The sequence below is a fragment of the Euleptes europaea genome, chromosome 9 (genome assembly GCF_029931775.1).
Source record: "Euleptes europaea isolate rEulEur1 chromosome 9, rEulEur1.hap1, whole genome shotgun sequence".
Taxonomy (NCBI): domain Eukaryota; kingdom Metazoa; phylum Chordata; class Lepidosauria; order Squamata; family Sphaerodactylidae; genus Euleptes; species Euleptes europaea.
Genome location: NC_079320.1, coordinates 59,777,569 through 59,800,280, shown reverse-complemented (window position 1 = coordinate 59,800,280; position 22,712 = coordinate 59,777,569). Strand labels below are relative to the sequence as shown.

Sequence of the window (22,712 nt, the reverse complement as noted above, 5' to 3'; positions counted from 1 at the left end):
AAACCCCAAAAGGGGTCGCCATAAGTCGGCTGCGACTTGATGGCACTTTACACACACACAAAGAGAGAAAAGCAGGTATTGTGATGAGCCCCGTGGTACAGAGTGGTAAGCTGCAGTACTGCAGCCCAAACTCTGCTCACTACCTGAGTTCAATCCCGATGGGAGTCGATTCCAGGTAGCCGGCTCAAGGTTGACTCAGACTTCCATCCTTCCGAGGTCGGTAAAATTAGTACCCAGGAAGATGACACAAACCACCCCATAAACAAAGTCTGCCTAGTAAACATCAGGATGTAACATCACCCCATGGGTCAGGAATGACCCGGTGCTTGCACAGGGGACCTTTACCTTTTTAAAGAGAGAAAAGCAGGTATTCAAACGCTTTACTGTCTCAATTTCTTTTCAGATTTTGATAAATTCCAAAGGTTGGCTGTATTAATCTATTGCAGCAAAAACAACAATGACAAAAACAACAACCCCACAACCCAATAATGTCTTGTGATACCTTTCAGTAAATGTGTCAGAAACGTTCCTGTATTAGAACAATTGTGGCAGATGTACGAACATTTAAATGGTGGGAACAATGAGCCATGAAATGGAAATAGTAGTACTGAAATAGTAGTACTATGTGAACTTCAAATATATACAAGATACAGTGCTATGACCCAGACATAATGGTGATTGCTCATCTTATCATACTACCTTTCTAGGTGCATTGTGCTAATTTAACAACAGTAGCAAGAAACCCAGAATCCTGATTTGAATCTGAATTGTTTTTACTGCAGCAGATTAACTCAGCTTCCCCTCTGCAATCTGCTATTCAAAAAAACCTCAAATTTTAACTTTATAAAGTGAAAATAATGATGAAGAAACTCTCTGAGATATAGATAGACACAGTCTGCCTACCTACACTCAAGAGCATAGAGATCCTGTTGGGAATGCCTCTTTCTTTGGAGAAAGAAGAGACTTAAGGAAGAATCAAACCAGCTTACAATCACCTTCCCTTCCCCTCCCCACAACAGACACCCTGTGAGGTAGGTGGGGCTGAGAGGGCTCTAAGAGCTGTGACTAGCCCAAGGTCACCCAGCTGGCTTCATGGCTAGGAGTTGGGAAACAAATCCAGTTCACCAGATTAGCGTCCGCCACTCATGTGGAGGAGTGGGGAATCAAATCCGGTTCTCCAGATCAGAGTCCACAGCTCCAAACCACCCCTATTAACCACTACACCACGCTGGTAGGCAGATGTTCTGTTTCAGGGATCTTCTGCCTGCCCTACCAGAGGCATACATGTGTTATTCTCTGAGGATCTGAAGGCTTATTTCAAGGAATACTTTTACCACAACCCTAAATAGCTCTGTTCACATGTTACAGTGAACACACATACAGCCTGCACATATGTGCATACACCTGTCTGTAAGAAAGAACCAACATGTGTTCACCTTTCAAATGAAACAGGAAACCAGTATATGGATGCATGTGGAGTTTTAATCACATGTTCTGCTGTACATGTGTAATGTGAAAATTAAAAAGGTATAAAGAACAATTAAGTGTACATTGTACACAGATTGTACATGCATTCACTGCAACTTGTGAACAGGGCTGTATCATGATAGGATGCGTGGCTATGTGAGTTCAATTCTCCAACTCCATGAAGCAAATACTTGGGAAGATAGAACATCTGTTTTGAATGCAGAAGGTCTAAGGTTCAATCCTCAGTGTCCCCAGTTAAAAGAATCAGGGAGTAGGTGGTGTGAAAGAACATTGCCTGAGACCCGGAGAGCAGCTGAGGAGACAATGGTGACTTTGATGGACCATAGAATAAAATCATAGAATCACAGAGTTGGAAGGGACCACCAGGGTCATCTAGTCCAACTCCCTGCCCAATGCAGGACACTCACAACTACCTCCCCAGTGACCCCCCACTCCATGTCCAGAAGATGGCCAATATGCCCTCCCTCTCATCATCTACTTAAGGTTATAGAATCAGCATTGCTGACAGATGGCTATCCAACCTCTTCTTAAAAGCCTCCAGAGAAGGAGAGCTCACCACCTCCCGAGGAAGCCTGTTCCACTGAGGAACCGCTCTAACAGTTAGAAAATTCTTCCTAACGTCTAGACGCAAACTCTTTTGATTTAATTTCAACCCATTGGCTCTGGTCCTACCTTCTAGGGCAACTGAAAACAACTCAGCACCTTCCTTTATATGACAGCCCCTCAAGTTTCTTGAAGATGGTTATCATATCCCCTCTCAGCCTTCTCCTCTTCAGGCTGAACATACCCAGCTCCTTCAACCTTTCCCCATGATCTTGGTCTCCAGACCTCTCACCATCTTTGTTGCACTCCCTTGGACACGTTCCAGCTTGTCTACCTCCTTCTTAAATTGTGGTGCCCCAAACTGAACACAATACTCACAGTGTATTGTGAACACAATGACCAATGATCTGACTCAATACAACACAGCTTTGTGTGTTCACATGTACTCCTAGTTGTTTTTGGAGGGCACTACCGCCTTCCTGTGTGTGTGTGTGTGTGTGTGTGTGTGTAAAGTGCTGTCAAGTAGCAGCCGACTTATGGCGACCCCTTTTGGGGGTTTTCATGGCAAGAGAACAGAGGTGGTTTGCCAGTGCCTTCCTCTGTATAGCAACCCTGGACTTCCTTGGTGGTCTCCCATCCAAATACTAACCAGGGCTGACCCTGCTTAGCTTCTGAGATCAGACGAGATCAGGCTAGCCATTAACTGCCTCCTAGAAAATGCCATCCTGGTAACCATGGATACAGAGGCCCTACATGCCCTATTAGACAGCAGGAGTATTGCCCCTTATGGATACCTCAGCACTTTTGGCCATTTAAATTTGCTACATTGGTCTCACTTGCTTGGGATGGTGGCATTTGAAAAGCACCATAAGGGTTCAAGGAGGTGTTATCTTTTGCAAACAGCAACACATCCCAAGAAACAAGCTATCAAATAGCCACTTGTTCTAAATTACATCTTTTAAATAGCAACACTATTTAACACAGCTGCTAAGACTAGCTGCATAAATAGAGGCTACATTCCTAATTGTTGATCTTTTATATGGACACAGTGAAATTTCTAGCATATTTGTAGATATGATCACCTATTAATTCCAGAAAATTTTTGTGTATGTTTTACATGGATTGTATACACTTCCACAGTATTGAGTGTTAGCAGACCTCTTAATTCCTTCTAATCTAGGAGAGAGGTGCCTTAGTGGAAAAGTAGGGACAATATAGTTAAACTATTAAATTGAAATAGAATACCATCACTGTCCCCTGCTTTCCCTTTACATACACATTAATGTGATCTTCTTGCTCCTGGGTTTCAAAGGTCAGGATGATATTGTCTGGATGATATTGTCTGGGGAGAAGTGTTTCTGGGATAGAAGTTTAAAATATAGATGTATTTCTATACTTAAAACCTGTGATCAAGAGTATGGGTTATCCCACCCCACTCTGAAAAGCCACTTTTTCTGGCAGCTAATGGAAAACTACAACACATGTAAAATTGTATCTCATCATAATTATTTCTATATTTAATAGTGAAGTGACTGGCCCTTTTGATAGTCAGGAAAGCAGCTAAACTAGGTCACACACAGACAAGGCAGATCCCTGCATATTCAGGGATCACAGATACAGGAAAAAAATGATTTTGCAAACTAATGAGAAGGAAAAAGGGGGAACCCAATCAACAACCTGCTGAGGAGTGAACATGATCCAAGGAGCACAAACCATTGAGAGGAGTTGAGAGTTGGTTAAAACAAGGAGGTATTAGCCTGCTCAAACTACTGAGTGTTTACAAAATTCTGGAGGGGGAGATGAGGGGTAGGTTACTGGGGGTAGTGCCAGATTTACATATAAACTAAACAAGCTATAGCTTAGGGGCTCCCCAAAAAAATTAAAGGAAAAAAAAACTGGATGTGCATTTCCAAAATATACAATAAAAAACAAATAAATAAAACCTACATACAGCAACAGTGTTTTGTGTTGTGTAGATACCTATTAGGTCCATAAATTACCATATAGCATATATTTAACACAAAAAACAGCGACAATTTGTTGTTGACAAAGGACAGCTGGACATATAAAGGCCCCCATTACCTTCAATAGCTTAGGGCCTCATCAAACCTAAATCCGGCCCTGTAGGTAGCATTTCCAAGTTGGTCTCCTCTCCTGTGATACCTCACAGTCTCCCAGCTTGGACTACATCTAAAGAAAAATGACTGGCCCCCATTTCAGTTGCGAAACCAGCAAAGCAAAGCCCCCCACCCACCCACAAGCTCTGCAAAATGTGGGGACTCCCCTCAAGATACAGGGATACAGGAAAAGATTCCTCTGTAAATTTACCACAATGAACTTACCCCACAAAAACAGTCTCATGGGGGGAAAGCATTAGGGTTGCCAACTCCAGGTTGGGAAATTCCTGGAGATTTTGGTGGAAGAGACTGGGATCGGGGGGGCGAATGGAGTTTGGAGAGGGACCTCAGTGCTATAAAGTCCACCCTCCAAAGCAGCCATTTTCTCCAGGGGAACTGATCTCTGTTGTCTGTGTGGCAACTCTAGAGCGTGCTCTGGAATGCACAGAATGTTGAGAGTGCCTGAGCATCATTTTAAGTGGGGAAATGCTGAGGAGGGGATTTGGATGTTGAAGCTCCTAGATCTTATCGACCATTGGAAGGGGGATTTTTATGTACATCGGGGGTGATTTCCCCATCAGTTATCCCCCTTGTAATTCATTGTGCGCCTCCAGCTTACTCTGGTCTATATAGGGTTGCCAACCTCCAGGTACTAGCTGGAGATCTCCAGCTATTACAATGATCCCCAGCAGATGGAGATCAGTTTCTCCTGGAAATGGCAGCTGGAATGGCCACTGTGGCAATTGAATTCTGTGGCATTAAAGTCCCTCCCCTCCACAAACCCCACCCTCCTCAGGCTCTGCCCCCAAAACCTCCCACTGGTAGCGAAGAGGGAACTGGCATGCCTAGTTCTATAATACCTTATAGCCAATGTGACATAGTGGTGTGATGGACATCTGCATTCTAAAGAGTTGTCCTGGTCATAGAACCCCCTTGATTAACAGGGAGTTTGAATAGAATTCTGAGAGTGGCAGTGAGAACTCTGACAGTTAAGTACTGGCGGTTGACTGATGGAGAAGCTAACAGACGGAGCTTGGGAACAGCTGTGTGAGCTGTAAGCTATCTGGTGGAGGATTCTCCTCAGGAGTAAAAAGCAACACATTTTGGGTTTTTGGACCAAGAAAGGATCCATTACCAGTTATCTAGGGAAAATAGCTCTAAGGTTTATAGAGTGATTCTTAAGAGTTTAATGAGAAATATCTCTTGTGAAATGAGTGATCCCAGGGCAGTTTAAGAGAGAAACTGGGTCGTGTGTTAATGTTCCTAACACCTACTACTAAAGAACCACTGTGAAAAATAAAGAAGCTTAAGTTTAAAAAATGTAAAAGAAGCTTACATTTAAGAAACAAACCAGACTGCCAAGAGAAACACTCTCAGTAGAAAATAAAGATCAAAACATTGTATGTGAACCACCTCGATACATTTGGAAGTACAATATATCACTTGAACTTAACCATCTCATTTCTGTTATTCTGTTACAATCTACATTTCCTGTTACGAAGAATTGCTAACCTGACTTTTAAATCCCAGAAAAAGAGACAAATAAAACTATTTTTAAGTTGTAATTCAAAAAGCCAAATATTTCTGACCATCTTATTATTCAAAATAAGTCTCTCCATCTGTCACAATTGGTTACTGTCAAAGTAAGATATGGGAGACCCAGGTTGGAATCCCCACTCTGCCTGGGAGCTCACTGGATCAGCTTGGGCCAGTTACTCTCTCTCAGCCTAAGCTATCTCACAGGGTGGTTGATGTCATGATAAAATAGAAGGAGAGTGATGTTTTAAGCTCATTTGGACCCAAATACCCAACTAACAAATTCATGAAATTTACCCACCCACCCCATCCCTATTATTCTTCACGGGCCTCAAATCTGTTTAAAATAAATTCGAGCAAACTGATTACAGATCTAAGGCTTGAAAAATGTTTCCTCAGTAAATTTTCTCCTTAATTTGAAAGGAAATTTAGTGGCTCCACCTGTTTATGTACATTAGTGATTGTTTGCCAAAAGGACAAAGGAAGACATCTGGAGGACCTAGGGTAAGCTCAGAATGAGGAACAGATAATTTCAAAATTGGTAAATGCTGGTGTTTACCAGTAATTCTTATTTCATAAGGCCGGTGAAATTTCTGATATTTACCAGTAATGGGTGACATGTACTGGGGCAGGTTTGTAAAGAACCCAAACAAATTTCCGGCTGCAAACATTTCAGTCATTTACCAATAAATCTCATATGGAAAAAATGATTTTGGTAAGCCAGCGTTGTGAAGTTGCTAAGAGTGGCAGACTCTAATTTGGTGAACTGGGTCTGTTTCCCCATTCCTCCACATGAATCCAGCTGGGTGACATTGGGCTAGTCACAGTTCTCTTCAAACTCTCTCAGCCCCACCGACCTCACAAGGTGTCTGTTGTAGGGAGGGGAAGGGAAGGTGATTGTAAGCCTCTTTGAGACTCCTAAAAGGTAGAGAAAAAGCAGAGTATAAAAACCAACTCTTCTTCTTCTTCACAACCAAATAGATGCATTTCCAAGCCTATTATAAGGTTATAGCCCATGACCAGAAGAACCCTCCGAAACAGGACAGAACCCCTGAAATTGTCCCAGAAGTGACAGAAAGAGAAGGAATGGCAGGTATTCAACAATGAGAATGGGAATGACTCACCTGTTTTATGACACATACCGTTATATTTCAAATTATATGCTTTCATCTGCCAATTTATTTTCTCTTCTGTTGCTGATACGTCAAGTGGCTGCTGTTCAGACCAGTAGTACCTCCTCTGGTACTGGCAGAGGACAGCACAAACCAAATTTGGTCTATGATAGTCAAAAACCAAAGGGTGGTACAGCAGGGAACACAGTGCAGTTACAAGGGCACATCGTCTCCACTTCAGTGCCTCACATCTTAAATCTGGAGCATCATGTGCTACTCTGCTACATGTCACTGCAGTTTTCACCAGATGAATAACTGTAAGCAAAGCAAATAAATTGCCCCCCTAGCCCATTTCCAAATTTGGCATATAGGCAGAATCAGGGCCGGTGCTACCATTAGGTGAACTAGGCAGTCGCCTAAGGTGCAGGCTTCAGAAGGGCGCAGAAGTGGCCTGAGGGGCATTGTTTTAAACAGATTAGTTTCTTGGAAAAAATGCAACTGAGACAATTTATGTTTTTTTATTTTAAGATAAGTACCACAACAGTGCTATGGAATATAATTAATTATAATGTTTTATAAAAAGTGTTGTGCTTTTATTTTTTCTACAGGACATCTGTTTTTGAAAATTGGTTAGCAATGAGGGGGGGGCACAGATAGTTAGCCTTGCATAGGGCGCAAAAATGACTGGCACCGGCCCTGGGCAGAACCAGCCCTGGGCAAAACTGATACTGAGGCCAGCATGCCATAAAAGGTACCCATATATTTGCCCAGGTCTGGGTAAAATCCCCTTGGTGGTAGTGTTTTTGGAGAGGAAAACCAGCATTGAAGGAAGAATTGAAACAACTTCCCCTAATTGGTCTCCCCAGAAAACTATGCATAAAGTATAGTTCCACCCTCAGCATTTAAGAGTGCTTCATACACATTATAGTCACCCTTAAAAGTAAAGGGTTAAGGTCCCCTGTGCAAGCACCGGGTCATTTCTGACCCATGGGGTGACGTCACATCCCGATGGTTACTAGGCAGACTATGTTTACGGGGTGGTTTGCCAGTGCCTTCCCAGTGTGTGAGGTGACAAGGTCACCCAGTAGGGTTGCCAACCTCCAGGTACTAACTGGAGATCTCCTGCTATTACAACTGATCTCCAGTCGATAGAGATCAGTTCACCTGGGTTGCCTCCCCTCCCCAAACCCTGCCCTCCTCAGGCCCCGCCCCTAAAACCTCCCACCGGTGGCAAAGAGGGACCTGGCAACCCTATCACCCAGTGAACCTCTATGGCACATAGGAGATTTAGACCTGGCTCTGAGAGAGGTAAGAGTTGAACTGGGTGGTTTCTGGTTCCCTGCTCAGCCTCTCAACCCCTGTATCACACTGTCAATGGAGCTCCTTTTTCAGCTTTCAAATGTGCATGTGGAATACAGCCCAGTTTAGGTGCTTCTGTCTTCTGCAATGTATAGGAATCAGTTCTGCATTTAGCTGTTTATTTACTTCCAACTTATGATCTGTTTTAAGCAGCTTGTGCATCAGAGGGCTGCTTTTTTCCTGCGTGAGCATCTCTGGATTGGGGACAGTCCCATCTACACAGCCATGAAGTTTACCATTTTTCCAAGCAAAGAAACCTCCGGACTTTGAGTTAAAGTGAGGCATGGTGATGGATACAGCTGCTGCTGTCATGGAGTCTAGTAGCAAGGACTTAAGACTGTAATCAGAGAGCTTCTTAAAAATAGATTGTGCAGTTGGTAGTAGATCTGAAATTTGCTATTGCAGCCAAATGGAAGTGGGGAATGTGCTTGAGACTGTAGGTATTGAGTTAATTAGTTCATTGCCTCAAAGGAGAAGTGTCTGGGGGAGAAAACCCAGATGGAGAAAGTACTTTAAATCCAGGCTGTTGACCACAGTCCGTACTACTGAGTCATTTTTCTGCACTGCACAGCAATTCACAGGAATGTTGGACAGATGGATGACACTTTATAGAAGTGAATGGAATATCTTTGGAACATAAGAAGATGCTTGCCAAAATTAATTAGAAAAAAGCATTCGATTACAGAATACTGTTCAGTGCTTTTGCAATCAAGCACTTGCCCGATCATTAATGGTGAGTAATAATTACCCTATAGGTGACCAGATATCATCATTACCACTGCCAGAAGGGATACAGCCAGTATCTCTAAAGCTACAAGGGAAATGGAAGTTTCACACTGGGGGTGTCCACAAGGCTGCCTGTCTTAAACATAGGGCAAAAACTCACGGTCGCTTTAGCCTCCTTTATTCCGTTTCAGCCAGGATTCAGCCAGGATCAAACGCATGTGTTTCGCCAAACGTGCGTTCAATCCTGGCTGAATCCTGGCTGAAACAGGGAATAAAGGAGGCTAAAGCAACCATGCATTTTCGCCCATAGAGCATTGGAATTTACCAAGGGTTAGAGTCACTCCTAGCAGTGGGGGGAAAACAATCTCCAGTTTGCCGAGGCACCTGCATTCGGGCATCATAGAAAATTGGCGCTTGATCAGACTGGGAAGTTTTGAATCAAACATCGTACACAAGAGAAGGAGGAAGATGGGAGGAGAGAGAGGAGTGGAATGAACACAGAATCAAGATGTATTCATGCTCCATTGCCATTTAATTGCACCTTGTTGTAACTTCTGAATGCAGCCCCATACATTGTGTCTTCACACTGGAATTCTTGTACCACAGCCTCAAAATTTTCAGTATCTGCTCAGAATTCTCATGTGTGGGGGAGAGAAATGGGAAACTCCTTCTGTGACTGTTTCTGGGACAGAGGAAACACAGCAGATCACTTGTGGTTGGATAACTACTTCACCAGAGCTGGGAAAATCTGCTGCATCTTTAGCTGGAGGTACTAGCTGGAGATCTCCTGCTATTACAACTGATCTCCAGCTGATAGAGATCAGAGACCTGGAGAAAATGGCTGCTTTGTCAATTGGACTCTATGGCATTGAAGTCCCTCCCCAAACCCCGCCCTCCTCAGGCTCCACCCCAAAACCCTCCCGCCGGTTGTGAAGAGGGACCTGGCAACCCTATCAAGAGGCCCTTGGTTTTCATATATATAAAACAATCCTAATATGATTGACATCAGTACCCATCCTTAAGAAAGGAAGCAATTGCAGATGCCAAGGATAGCTGGGGTGATGGTAACTGATGACAACAATTCTGGGGATTATAACTGGGAACTGGTTGAACATGCTAAGGTTAAAAGGTCAAAAAGTACCCTTAATTCCCAGGAGCAGCCCAAATAGCCCAGCTTAGCCCGGACTTGTCAGAGCTTGGGAGATAAGCAGGGCTGGCCACAGTCCGTAGTTGGATGGGAGAGCATCAAGGAAGGCTGGGATTTAGGGTTGCTAGGTCCCTCTTTGCCACCAGTGGGAGGTTTTGGGGGCAGAGCCTGAGGAGGGTGGGGTTTGGGGACTTCAATGCCATGGAGTCCAATTGCCAAAGCGGCCATTTTATCCAGGTGAACTGATCTCTATCGGCTGGAGATCAGTTGTAATAGCAGATCTCCAGCTACTACCTGGAGGTTGGCAACCCTACTGGGGTTGCTATGCCGAGGAAGACAATGGCAAACCACCTCTGTTTGTCACTTGCCTGGAATGCCCTGTGGATGGGATTGGCAAGAGTCAATTGCAACTTGACAGCATGGTCTTCTTCTGATTCCCAGGATTTCCACATCTGAGGAAGGAACAGAGGCCCCTGTTGATGAACTCCTCCAGGGTAGCCAACAGTAAATTTAATTTTGGAGGTAGGTACATTCTTGAGCTGGCTGAGAACTGGATGTTCTTATTGGCATTGCAGTGCATCCAAATGTAAAACTGATGAATAGTATCTATTTTTCCATTCTTAAAATTGACTGGAAGGCACGATGCACAGTCCTGCCTGGCTCTATGAATATGAGTGGTTGGTGGAAAATAAACCTTGGAACAATGATGCTTGGTGAAAATCACTAACTTTCAGCACAATGAGTGACACATACAGGCCAACGATTAATGAGTGAGTCAGAAGAGAATAATATTTGCATGCATTGAAAAGAATCACTAGTACACACAAAAATTTGTCATGAATTCCTAGGCAGATTGTTGAATCAGCAGACAGACTACGGTTGCCATCCTCCAGACAGTAGCTGGAGATCTCCAGTAATTGGACTCTATGGCACTGAAGTAACTGGTAATTGGACTCTATGGCACTGAAGTCCCTCCCCCCAAACCCCAACCTCCTCAGGCTCCGCCCCAAAAATCTCCAGGTATTTTCCAACTCAGAGCTGGCAACCCTAAGACAGACTTACATTTCAACTATCAGTAAAAAAAAAAATCGAGCAAGATCTCTAACACTAGCTGACCAGCAACACTCACACATAAGCAAAACGTAACAACTCACTCTCTCACGCAGGTCCGTTACATGGTGGAAAGCAACAGAACCTGTTTCAAAGAGAACATGTAAGGATTCAGAAAGACAAGTGCCACCGCCACCCAGCTGGCCACACTACATCGCTGCCAGGGCATTCCTTCCAAAACAGGCCCTTCTGAATCTGCTCTCCAAAACCCCACAAGCTCATTTTTCTCCCAGGACTCCATGTGGGACTCAGCCCCTAAAATTTCTGGAAATTTCCTATATGGCAGGAGCCTGGGAGAAGAAGATGACTCTGCGGATGCACGCATAGTAGAGGTTTGCCAACCTTTTATTTAATGAGAGCTATTTCTGAGTAATGGAAAATATCCCAGCCTACTCCCCCATGTTTTGTTTCATCCTAGAGACTAGGAAGAGCACCAGAAATGAAACTATCAGCTGAGCAGTGCAGATAAAAATCTCCAGGGGATACCACTTATCCACTTCCAGTGGGAAGGCTTCTACTAGGGTTGCCAACCTCCGGGTGGTGGCTGGAGATCTCCCGCTATTACAACTCATCTTCAGGTGACAGAGATCAGTTCCCCTGGAGAAAATGGCCACTTTGGCAATTGCACTCTATGGTATTGAAGTCCCTCCCCTCTCTAAACCCCACCCTCCTCAGGCTCCGCCCCCCAAAATCTTCAGGTATTTCCCATCCCAGAGCTGACAACCCTAGCTTCTACCGATCCTCTCTCCCAATCAAATGAGCAGTTAGAAGAACCATGGAGGAGGAAATTATGCCTTGCAATGCCACAATGTCATTCCAGCCCCTATAACATAGATATTGATGGGATTCCTAGAGCGTCACTGCAACGTGGGGACATCACTTCTGGGTTTTTGGCCAGAAATCATGTGGCATTGCACAGTTTTTTCTGCCTCTTTACCCAACTGGACATATGGGCTAGAGCAGATCTTTTCATGATCTTTTCCTGGGTTTTCTAGGAAATCCACGAGCTATTCTGCATCAGCTGGAGATCTATTTGAAGCCCATGAACTCCATGCTGGAATCCCCTGGTATAGAGGTTATGCAGAAGAGCCTGTTCTGGAATTAATGTCTTGGCTGAGACGCTCTCGAAGAAGCATGCAACCAGTTGCAATTTTGGGGAATCTGGGCATACTTCTGGAATGGCACCCTGCCTTGTGTTAAACCAGTTCCGAAAAGGAGCGGAGTTTCCATAGCAGAAATGTCAGGGCTTCACAATTAAAAGGGTTTTTAAAAAATCCCACCGGGCTGCTCCAGCCCTCAAACCAAGAAGAAAATGACATATGTCATATGAAAGAGCAATAAGTGACTGGCGGGTTTTTTTTCAGGGCCTTCTGCAAACACTATCCTGGTACTTTCAGTATTTTCTCACAATGAGGACTAGAAACCTGCTTTTTAAAAAATTAAGAACAATCTGATTGGTCTCTGCAAAATAGCATCTCAGGGATAGGGGCTTTCTCATTGTGGCCATGGTTTCTCTTCCAATGCCTGGAGCAGAGTCACTTGAGGAGCAAGCTCCCCAAAGCGTTTCTGTTTCCATAAGCTTCTGGAGGCTGATCACGATGGGTAGCCGCATCTGTCCCCAGCAGTAGAAAAGAGCAAGAGTCCAGTAGCACCTTAAGGACTAACAAAATTTCTGGCAGGGTATGAGCCTTCCTGAGCCACAGATCACTTCTTCAGATACAGCTAGAATTATGATTCCATCTATCCACACACACAATCCACTCACAATGAAAATTTAAATGTCAAAAACTGATTGCAAATAGTATACTTTAAGGAAGAAGCGCTTCTTGGACTTTTGGTATATTTGTTTGTTAGTTTCTTTGGATTTCCAACAATTGTATATATCTATCTTTTGTTTGTGGTAGATAAATGCTTCTATGTTTATTGTAAAAAGGTAAAGGTCCCGTGCAAGCACCGGGTCATTCCTGACCCATGGGGTGACTTCACATCCCGACGTCTACTAGGCAGACTTCGTTTTATGGGGTGGTTTGCCAGTGCCTTCCCCAGTCGTCTTCCCTTTACCCCCGGCAAGCTCGGTCCTAATTTTACTGAACTCGGAAGGATGGAAGGCTGAGTCAACCTTGAGCCGGCTACCTGAAACCAACTTCCGTCGTTATCAAACTCAGGTTGTGAGCAGAGCTTGGACTGCAGTACTGCAGCTTACCACTCTGCGCCATGGGGCCCCTCAGGTTTATTGTACATGGCTGTATTTGTGTGTTCCTATACTGATTTTGTGTAGTAAAAGCAAGTAAATGACATTAGCAGGCGTGATCGAATCAGGTGCGATATGCAGAGGGATAGTAGGCGGGAGAAATTAGCTATTGGTAAGGAGACAGGCATCCCAGATCTCCATTAAGTCCAGGAGAATGCATCCTCTTGCGCTTCACCATTACTTGCAATTCAGCAGCCTCCCTTTCTAATCCGGAGGCTGTTCTTTCCCCGTCCGCCATTCCTTCCTGTTTCAGCAGTATGTCGACTGGGGGGGAGGACTGCCAGGGAGGAGAGGCCGAGGCTCTTTCTCCAGCTTCTCTCTCCGCCGAGGAACTGAAACCTCTATTTCCGTCTCGCCCCCCTTCCTCGCTCTGCCCCCACTTTGCTTGCGCTGCTGCTGCTGCTGCTGCAGGAGGGAAGTGAAAATGAAATCGACTTTTCTGAGAAATGATGAAAGCGGCCAGGCCTGCCAATGAACGGCTGCGGCAAACTTCCGCACCTCTCCCTCCTGCCAGCCCCCTCCTCCCTGCTCTCGCTCGCTGCACAAACAGGCCTGGAAGAGGTGGAGGAGGAGGAGGAGGGGGGGATTTCCAAGACTCAGCGCCTCGCGGTTTCCTCTCCCTTGTTTTGCTTTCGATCTGGACTCGTCGCAGCCAAAAGCCAGAGGAGGGGGAAAATTAACTTTTAGTTTTGCTCCTGCGGATTTGCTCAGCCGACTGGTTTTCCTTTCCATTTCGCGTCTCTTGGCAACCGCGATAACCTTGAGGGGGATTGCATTAATACCGTGAAAACAAACTTATTGGTAAGGTATCCAAAACGATTACTCCTTTACAAAGAGAATGATAAGGCTGTGGATTTGTCTCTTGGGCTTTTGGGGTGTTTCCACCCCTCCCCCCCGCCTCGTTTTCCCATTTGCTTGACACCTTGCTTCTCCCCCCCCTCCCCCTATGGATTTGGTTGAAAACAAAAATAAAAAGGCCGGGTCATATGATTTGTAGGCGCAGTTGCTGGTAAGAGAAAGCCAGGCTTTTAATTTCACTTTTGGATTTGCAGAGGCAGGAAAGGAATTTCACTTTTGGATTTGCAGAGGCAGGAAAGGGACCGGCTGGAAGGACGCGTTGCTCTCCGATTCGGCGTCCCTTTTTGCGGGGCGCTGGAATCGAGTTAGGGGTCGCGGAAGTGATTACAGAATACCTTTGATGCACCGAAACAAAGGCGGGGAGGGATCCTCTCCACCTCCCTGCCAGATGTGATTGCGGAGGGTAGCGAGAAGCGAATAAAGCTGGATTTTTTTTTGCGCGGAGGGGGGAAAAGGGAATATGCTTCAATCACCCCCGGAGCCTAACAAAGCCGGGACGGAGCCGCCGGGGGTGGGAGAGAGAGCTCTCCCTACTGGGAGCCGCCACTTTCTCCAGCTGGCTACGACGGAGGCGGATGGAGCCGCCGAGCTGGACACTTGTTGTTTGCGACCCGGGCATTTCGCGTGATGCGGAGCCCGTCCCTGGCGGCGGGCCAGCAGCAGCCTTGGAAGCTGGGTGAGCGAGCAAGGAGAGAGCCCTGCCTTTGCATCTGTGGCAGGAGAGGCGAGGGCATCGCTCCTTTCCCGGGGGTGGGGGGTGGGGGGCGGAGGGTGCCAGGCCCGGGTGGCACCGCTTCCCCCTTCCCATTTGCGCGCTGCAAGGGGGGTGGGGGTGTTGGGCGGTGGCGAGGGAGCCGCTCGCGGTGTGCTCGGGACCGAAAGGGCGTCGTGGGCTCCCCCCCCCCCCCGCAGAGGCCTTGCAGCCCCTCCCTGTGCAAAGGGAAGAAAAGCAGCAGCTCGGCCTTGGGGCTGGTCTTGGGCGGGTCTGGGCAGGAGGGGGGAGAAGCCAAGGGCGCCTGGTGCGGCGGTGTGTGTGTGTGTGGGGGCTGCCTGTGTGTGTTTGGGGGGGGGTCCGTCAGGGGCCGCCCCCTCCCTTTGCCCCCACCCAGGAGGCCGTTACACAAGCCGCCCGGGGTCACTTCCGCTCCTTCCCCTCCCCCCGCCTCAGCGGCCGGGTCACGCAGTGACGTCGCCTCTGCTCTTGGCCAATGGGGAAGCGCGTTCGCGGCAATGGAACGCGCCCCTGGATGATTGTACTTCTGGGGTTTTTACTTGGGGGTGGAAGAGAGAATGCTAGAGTGTGTTCCAGGAAGGAAGGGCTGGGGAGTTCTGCAAAGGGTGGTGGGATGCAGTTTGGAGAACTCTGCTTCTTTGACTAGGACAACATAAACAGGAAGTCTTAAGGGCATTTTAAAAGACTTAATGTTTTATTTCAGATGACTGGCGCAAACCATAAAGTCTGCCTAGCAAACGTTGGGATGTGACGTCACCCCAGGAATGGGTCAGGAATGACCCCGTGCTTACACAGGGGGACCTTTACCTTTAATATTTTATTCCAGCACAAGCTTTTGTGGGCTAGAGCCTCCTTCTTCAGTTGCAATATGCGAATCTTCACTATGCTGTCACATGAACACATGAGGCTGCCTTATACTGAATCAGACCCTCGGTCCATTAAAGTCAGTATTGTCTAAGATGGGCAGCGGCTCTCCAGGATCTCTGGCAAGGGGTCTTTCACATCACCTGCTTGCCTAGTCCCTTTAACTCACTGGTTCCCAACCAGGGGTCCGTGGACCCCCAGGGGTCCGCGAGAACTAAATTAAGGTCCGCGAAACAAAGTTATAAACCCATAATAAAATAATATTTTCAATTAAAAGTTCTCATAAAAATATATATTCAAATATTATTCTAAGTTTAATGTTTAACTAACAGTTATGATTAAAGTTTATTTTCAAATTCTCAGAATTTTTATTTTGAACCTTGGGGTCCCTGCACCGAACAAAAAAGTCCTAGTGGTCCCTGGTCAATAAAAGGTTGGGAACCACTGCTTTAACTGGAGATGCCGGGGATTGAACCTGGGACCTTCTGCATGCCAAGCAGATGCTGTACCACTGAGCCACAGCCCCTCTCCTCGTTTTATGTAGAGATATGGAGTAGCTGTCGTTTTATGTAGAAATTTGGAGGGAAAGCCGGCAAGAGCGAAGGGATTGTGGAATGCAAGATGAAATGTAATGGTGTAAAATTAAGATGTAATCAAGTCTGCACCTTCATGAATGTTAACTATTTTAGCTAAAAGAGTGAATGAATGGCTGCTGTATTTTTCTTGATTGTTACAGCATTTTGTTTCACCATATACTTACTACATTTCATGGCTCTTTAATCATGTTTGTTAATTTTTCCCCATACCTCCTACATAAAGGATTTGCTTAATGAGGAGGTACTCATTGCATCTGAAGAAGTGGGTTCTCTTCCAGGAAAATGTATGCTGGAATAAATTTTTTGTTAAGTCTTTAAGGTGCTACTGGAGTCCTGTTAATTTTTGCTGCAGCAAACTACCCCTCTGGAACAGACATTGATCATATGCACATTTAGACCCATTTATGCATATTTAGACCCATTTAATTCAGAAAGGCATGATACTTTCAGTATATGCAGGAGAGAACAAAAATCCAGAAAGTAATGATTACACACGCAATGATTTTACTCAGGATTAATTAATTAATGTAGAATAAGGATGATCTCAGTTCAGATTATGTCATATCCAAGGGCCAACTGCTTCTAGCATGGGAACCACTTCCCACGATAATTTTTAGCTGCCAGTGACCTATGTGGAGGCATTTGTGTGCCAGGCCCGTTGCACATGTGCCATTTGGCATGCCACATAGGTGTTCCCAACTAGCATCCAGGCAGACAGAAGTGATACTGGTTTGGAAGGATGATGATGGTTCTCGTTTTTTCCCCTTTATCTTTTTGAAACTTCATTCCCCCCCCCCCCATCAAATTGTGGCCTATTCTCAGATAGCAGGGTCCATTTGTATTAGGTTGTCCCATAATCTATTACAATGAAACTATATATTTTTCCTTTTCCTGTCATTTCTCTCCATTTTTGTGTGTCAAACTATGTCTGTGGGAGTTTTACTGCTGTCCTAGGGAATGGGCCTGCCTTTGACTCTAGGATGTAAAACGTCCCTAACAGCTCAGTTACAATACAAGCATAAGCACAGCCAAGCTATTTCCCACAACGTAAAGCACACTTGGGCACCAGCACAGTTCTAAATTATACATACTGTATATATTACAGTAGTGAGCCTAGTTATGACTTGGCATTCATAGGGTCAGAAGTTCTGCTTGTATTGAAGAGTGGCCATTTGAAAAAATCTTAGGCGCATAGGCTGAAAAGCCACAGCTAAGACTCTTCATTAATAATATAAAGTAACAATTCTGTACCAGAGTAATCCTAATCCTCTGCCAGGCAAAGCTAAATCCTGCAACTTGTATAAATGGTATGTGTTAGCATAGATTCGCTTGACTTCCTTTAGTCTGAGACACACAATGCTCTTCATTGCTACAATTAAGCAGGTTGAGTCATGCCTGAATGGGAAATCCTTTGGAAGTTCCATGTAAGCCACTTGAAAGATGAGCAAAATACAAGTGGACATGAATAAATGAATAAATTTGCTTCTGCTGGTCAGAGGACAGGGCAAGAAACAGTAGAACACTGAAAATTCCCCCTTGTCTCTGTCCACTGGAAATCTTAATCAGATACTCGTCCAATTTCTACAAACAGTGCTGAACTGTTTTATAGCCATAAGGCCTAGAAGCTTACTTAAACAAAATGAAAGCTATTCTAGTATGTTTTCTGTCCAATGCAAACTGTCATGCTTTTCCTGTACTCCTGCACAATGGCAGGTGACATAAACCTTTCTCTTATCCACTTCCCTGACAATGTAGCCTAATCCCTTCATACCACCACCATGAGGTAGACATTTGAGTATGCCCAGTCCTTAGCTGTTCCATCCCAAAGCTTGGAATGTGCTATGTGTAATGTGTAGCTGTATTTCTCTATTGATCAAGGGACTGAAGGGGGGGCAGAATGCAGAGTGGACAACGCAGTTAAGAGGACATCACACTTGGATGTCATTGGTGGATGCCGTTTTGTGGAGCTATAGTCAAAGGTAGTCCTGATCTATCCATAACTGGAAGCATGGCAAAAGAAGAGCTCTAGAACACGTGAAGAAATAAGGAAGGAAACAGTCTTCCTGATCGTGGCTCAAGAGGGAAAGGTTCCCAACCAGCGAATAAAATTTGCCCACATCCTTCAGTTTCAGTTTGGAAAACAGTAGGTATTGATAAAGAGGAAACCATGATTCAGCTTAGATTGTTCCCTGACATGGGACTACTCATGGTTAATAATTTAATGGGACTACTCTGGTTAATACATTTCACATGTCTACCCTGCATCATTTATACCTTAATTAGCATATACAGTTGCACTATTTGGTATATTTATGGAATTTAAAAATGGCTTCTTTTTCTGTTACACAATACTTGAGAAAAGAGTTGCAAACTGTTACATTTTAAAAGTTCTCAGACTTTTTCATGATATACATTTTAAGTATGAAAAACTTTGCTTTAAGTCACATTTAAGTTATTCTAGACGATAAAATATTTCATAGGAGGTTTTTTTGGCCAGTGCTCCCCCAAATTTTCCAATTTCTCTTTCAGATAAATAAATAAAAACCAGCAGGCCTTTGGGCCTTCACATCTCTAATCCTCACAACAACCCTGTGATGTAGGTTAGTCTGAGGTAGTGTGACTTGTCCAAGCTTTCATGGCAGAGTAGCAATTTGAATACTGGTCTCCTTGATTCTAGTCCAGCACCGTAACCGCTAAACAACACAGTTCAATGGGACAAGAGGTGGTATGAAGATGGGAAACCAATGGCAACCACTTTTACCCAATCATGGCTCTGCCTGTTACTATCATCAGTTTGACTTGCCTTAGCAGCATTTGTGACCTTTGGGGGGGAAATCCCTAGACCAAAAGGAGGACGTGAGGGGGAATGAGGGCCTTGTCGTTTTGTTTACTGAACCTCTAAAGAGATTCACACATCCTGGTCCTATGCATGAATACTCAGAGGAAGGCTATGCTGATATTCCTGGGAATGGCTTCCATTGTGCATCAGATCGCATCCTTAGGTGATATAGAAATGACATAGAAATGTTCTAAAATAAACTAAAAAAATAAGTAGGAACTCTGTGTTCCAATTGGAATGAGTTTGCAGATTGAGAGACACTGATCCCCAGAAGGCCCCTTATTCCGTTCAGTGTGACTTTTACTGAGGGGGCATTTAAGGGATTGGATTGCTGAGTTTACAGCTCTAGAACGGCTTGCAGCATCAGAACTCCACTGGTGTCTGTTTTGCTTTAGCGGCACAAGAGCTTTTAGGAGCACAGCCCAGGATACTTATTGACAAGGATGACTCATTCTTCTCGTGTTTAAGCAAGAACAAACTGTACTCTCAGTATATTGTTGATGTTCTTTAGAGTAACATCCAGCATCACTTTCTTTTACAATGCCTGCTACTGTAGCAGTCAATGCTCTCTTTTATTTTTATTTTCGTTTTGGGAAAAGCTCCCTTTGAAGAGTTTTATTTTCTGTTTGGGAGCATTATTGTCTTGATGCCATAGGTTGTGAAGCTGCCTGTGGCATTCTGGCAATGTGAGCTGTGTGCAAAAAGAAAACAAACAACACAAAAGCCAGGATCCAAAGAGATGTGTTAGCTTTTGAGCATTGCTGGGGCTTTTGACTTGTTTGGTCTGACTGCCAGCCACTCTATATCACAAACTACTGTTGAATGACTTTTTGTCATTCATAAGCAGTTTGCCATGTGGAACTGGGCAGGGGTAGGGCTCCTAAACTCCCGTGAAAAAAACACAACGTCCAAAGCCTCTTGGATTGCTTGTAACCATTCATAGTGTTCTTTGTATCCTGAAAAGATTCTGTACCAAAGCAAATCAGATTTTGAAATCCAAAGTAATTATGCAGATAACTCACTGCATTTTACTTCCAATTTAATTTATTTTAAAGAAATACTAGGTATTTCTCCTTGGTAAGTTTTGAAAGATATGAAACAAGAAAGCGGTATGGAGAAACGAACACAGTCAGGTTGAGGAGGCTAAGAGCAGAGAGGATCTGTTCAGCTTTTCACTGGATTTAGAAACCTGCCTTTAAAACAAATAAAAACAGTCATCTGGATTAATATCAGGAAATGTTATGAACCAGATTCTGTGCATTGTTTCAGCCCCATGTAACATGCACAGTGTTGTGGTTATTTGTGAAAATGATCCAGGAGTGTCAGTTTGGTCCAGTGGGTATAATACTGAGGTTAGCATTCAGCCACTGAATGCTTTTCCCACACAGGTGTTAAACGGTTGCTTTTTGAAAATTCCTTTTAGCGACCGCCTGTGTGACTGCAGAGACAGTGTAATCGAAACCCTAGACCATCTGCTCTTCTGTAAAAAATGGAAGGTAGAGAGAACTCGCTAGATTTAACCAATTCTTGCCAAATAGGATCTTCCCTTAGAACCTTGGATTACGCTGTTCCTCTTATCTGATCTCGATGCTGATACTGAGAAAATTTATCATATTGCGAAATATCTAACGCATGTAGTGGCTGTAAAATTGTCACGACAAAATGGTTCTATTCTGTGCTAAGCTTTAAGGGATCAGGCTGTTTCTGTAAAACTGCTTCCCTTGTACAATGTAAATGCTTACAACTTTGTCAATGAGCAATAAAGGTTGATTCAGTGTTGGAGTTATACTACTTGAAAAACCCAGATCCCCATGTATTTTATCAGGTGCTTTGGGTAAGTACACTTAAGACGGGTGGGGAACCTTTTTCCTGCCAAGGGCCATTTGCACATTTATGACATCATTCAGGGGCCATACCAGGTGTAGATCTCCCGGTGGGGAGAGGCTAGGGTTGCCAGGTCTCCAGCCACCACCTGGAGGTTGGCAACCCCACAGGAGGCCACACAGAGAAGACCTGCAGGGGGGCCCCCCTCCCCCCTCCCAGGCGGGAGGGCAGCCAGCGGTGGGCCCGAGCAAACGAGGCGCGGGGGGGGGGGCACAGCCCACAGTTGATCGGCAAGGGAGGAAGGAAAACAGAGAAAGAGGAAAAGGGAGGGAGAAAGAGAGAGAAAGAGAGAAAGAAATGGAGAGAGGGGGAGAAAGAAAGAAAATGACTGAGGGAAGGAAAGAAAGAAAGAAAGAAAAATGGACGGAGACAAAGAAAAAGACAGAAAAAGAGAGAGAGAAAGGAGAAAAAGTACAGAAAAAGAGGAAGAAAAGAGAGAAAAGCCTTCCCACACCCACACACGCCGGCCCCGCGCGACCAGGCCCCAGCCTCCCCGCCCCCCCCCACACACGGCAGCGCACGGAGCCCCACGCGACTGGGCCCCGGTCTCCATACCCTCTCCCCCCAAAAAGCCCCCCCCAAGCCCGATCGGCTCCCGCATGCATGCTCTGCTGCCAGGAGCCGCCGGCCTCTCCCCCCCCCCGCTGCTCAACAGCCAACAGGCAGCGAGAGGGGCTTACAATGTGCCGCAGCATTCCTGTACATCGCGGCTGTAGGGGGCAGCCTTGGGGGAAGCATCCCTCCCCCTCCCCTCTCACCAACCAACAGCCGACAGTCGGCGAGAAGAGGTCCAAAGGGCGCCACAGCGCCCCTGTAAGCCGCAGCCCCAGGAACACCCTCGGGGAGGGCCGCCTGCGCCCCTCCTCCGCGGCAGGGCCCTGGCGCTCCCGAGGGCCACAAAAAATGTCCTTGGGGGCCGCATACGGCCCCGGGCCTGAGGTTCCCCATCCCTGGTTTAGGCACAGGTGTTCTGAAGAGGGGACTGCTTGTACCTCAGAGCTGTGGTTGTTGCAGTTTTCAGAACTGGAGAAGCTAGCTATGAATAGAATACCTAGAGCAGCCCACACCCTGATAGTAAAGCATACTCTTTAATCTGGCATTAGTACATACTTTTAGAGCACTGTTCAAATAGCCTGTACATCTGATTATGGAGAACATTTTTACATAAAACTGGTATGAATAAGCAAGTTCAGTTACAACTGGACAAGCTTGTATCACCAATCATCAGATATCTTATTCTCAAGCATATTGCGCTGGTGAACTCCAGTCACACATGCTGTGTACCTTTTCAGGTTCCTATTCAGATAAGAGAACATACCCCAATCCTTATATAACATCACTTAGTGGAACAAAGGAAATGTTCTTTTAAGAACTCACTAATCCTTTATGTACTAAACCAAGGGCCATTTGGATATTTGCAACATCATTCGTGGGCCGTACAAAATTACCAACTTAAAAATTAGTTTCTTGGGCGGTCCTAGCAGCCCCATAGCTAACGACTCTTCAAAGGGAAAAAAGGGTTCATTTTCTCGGCAAAACAAACTCACAT

The 22,712-nt window shown here is 45.2% G+C and overlaps 1 protein-coding gene across 1 annotated transcript in view; it reads left to right on the top strand.

The window, feature by feature from the left end:
• The first annotated feature begins 14,183 nt into the window (after positions 1 to 14,183).
• IRF2 (interferon regulatory factor 2) overlaps positions 14,184 to 22,712 on the top strand; it is a 41,011-nt gene continuing 32,482 nt past the window's right edge. Inside the window, exon 1 of the mRNA XM_056855910.1 lies at positions 14,184 to 14,190. The gene's annotated coding sequence lies outside the window, so the exon portion shown is untranslated. The remainder of the gene's footprint in view (positions 14,191 to 22,712) is intronic.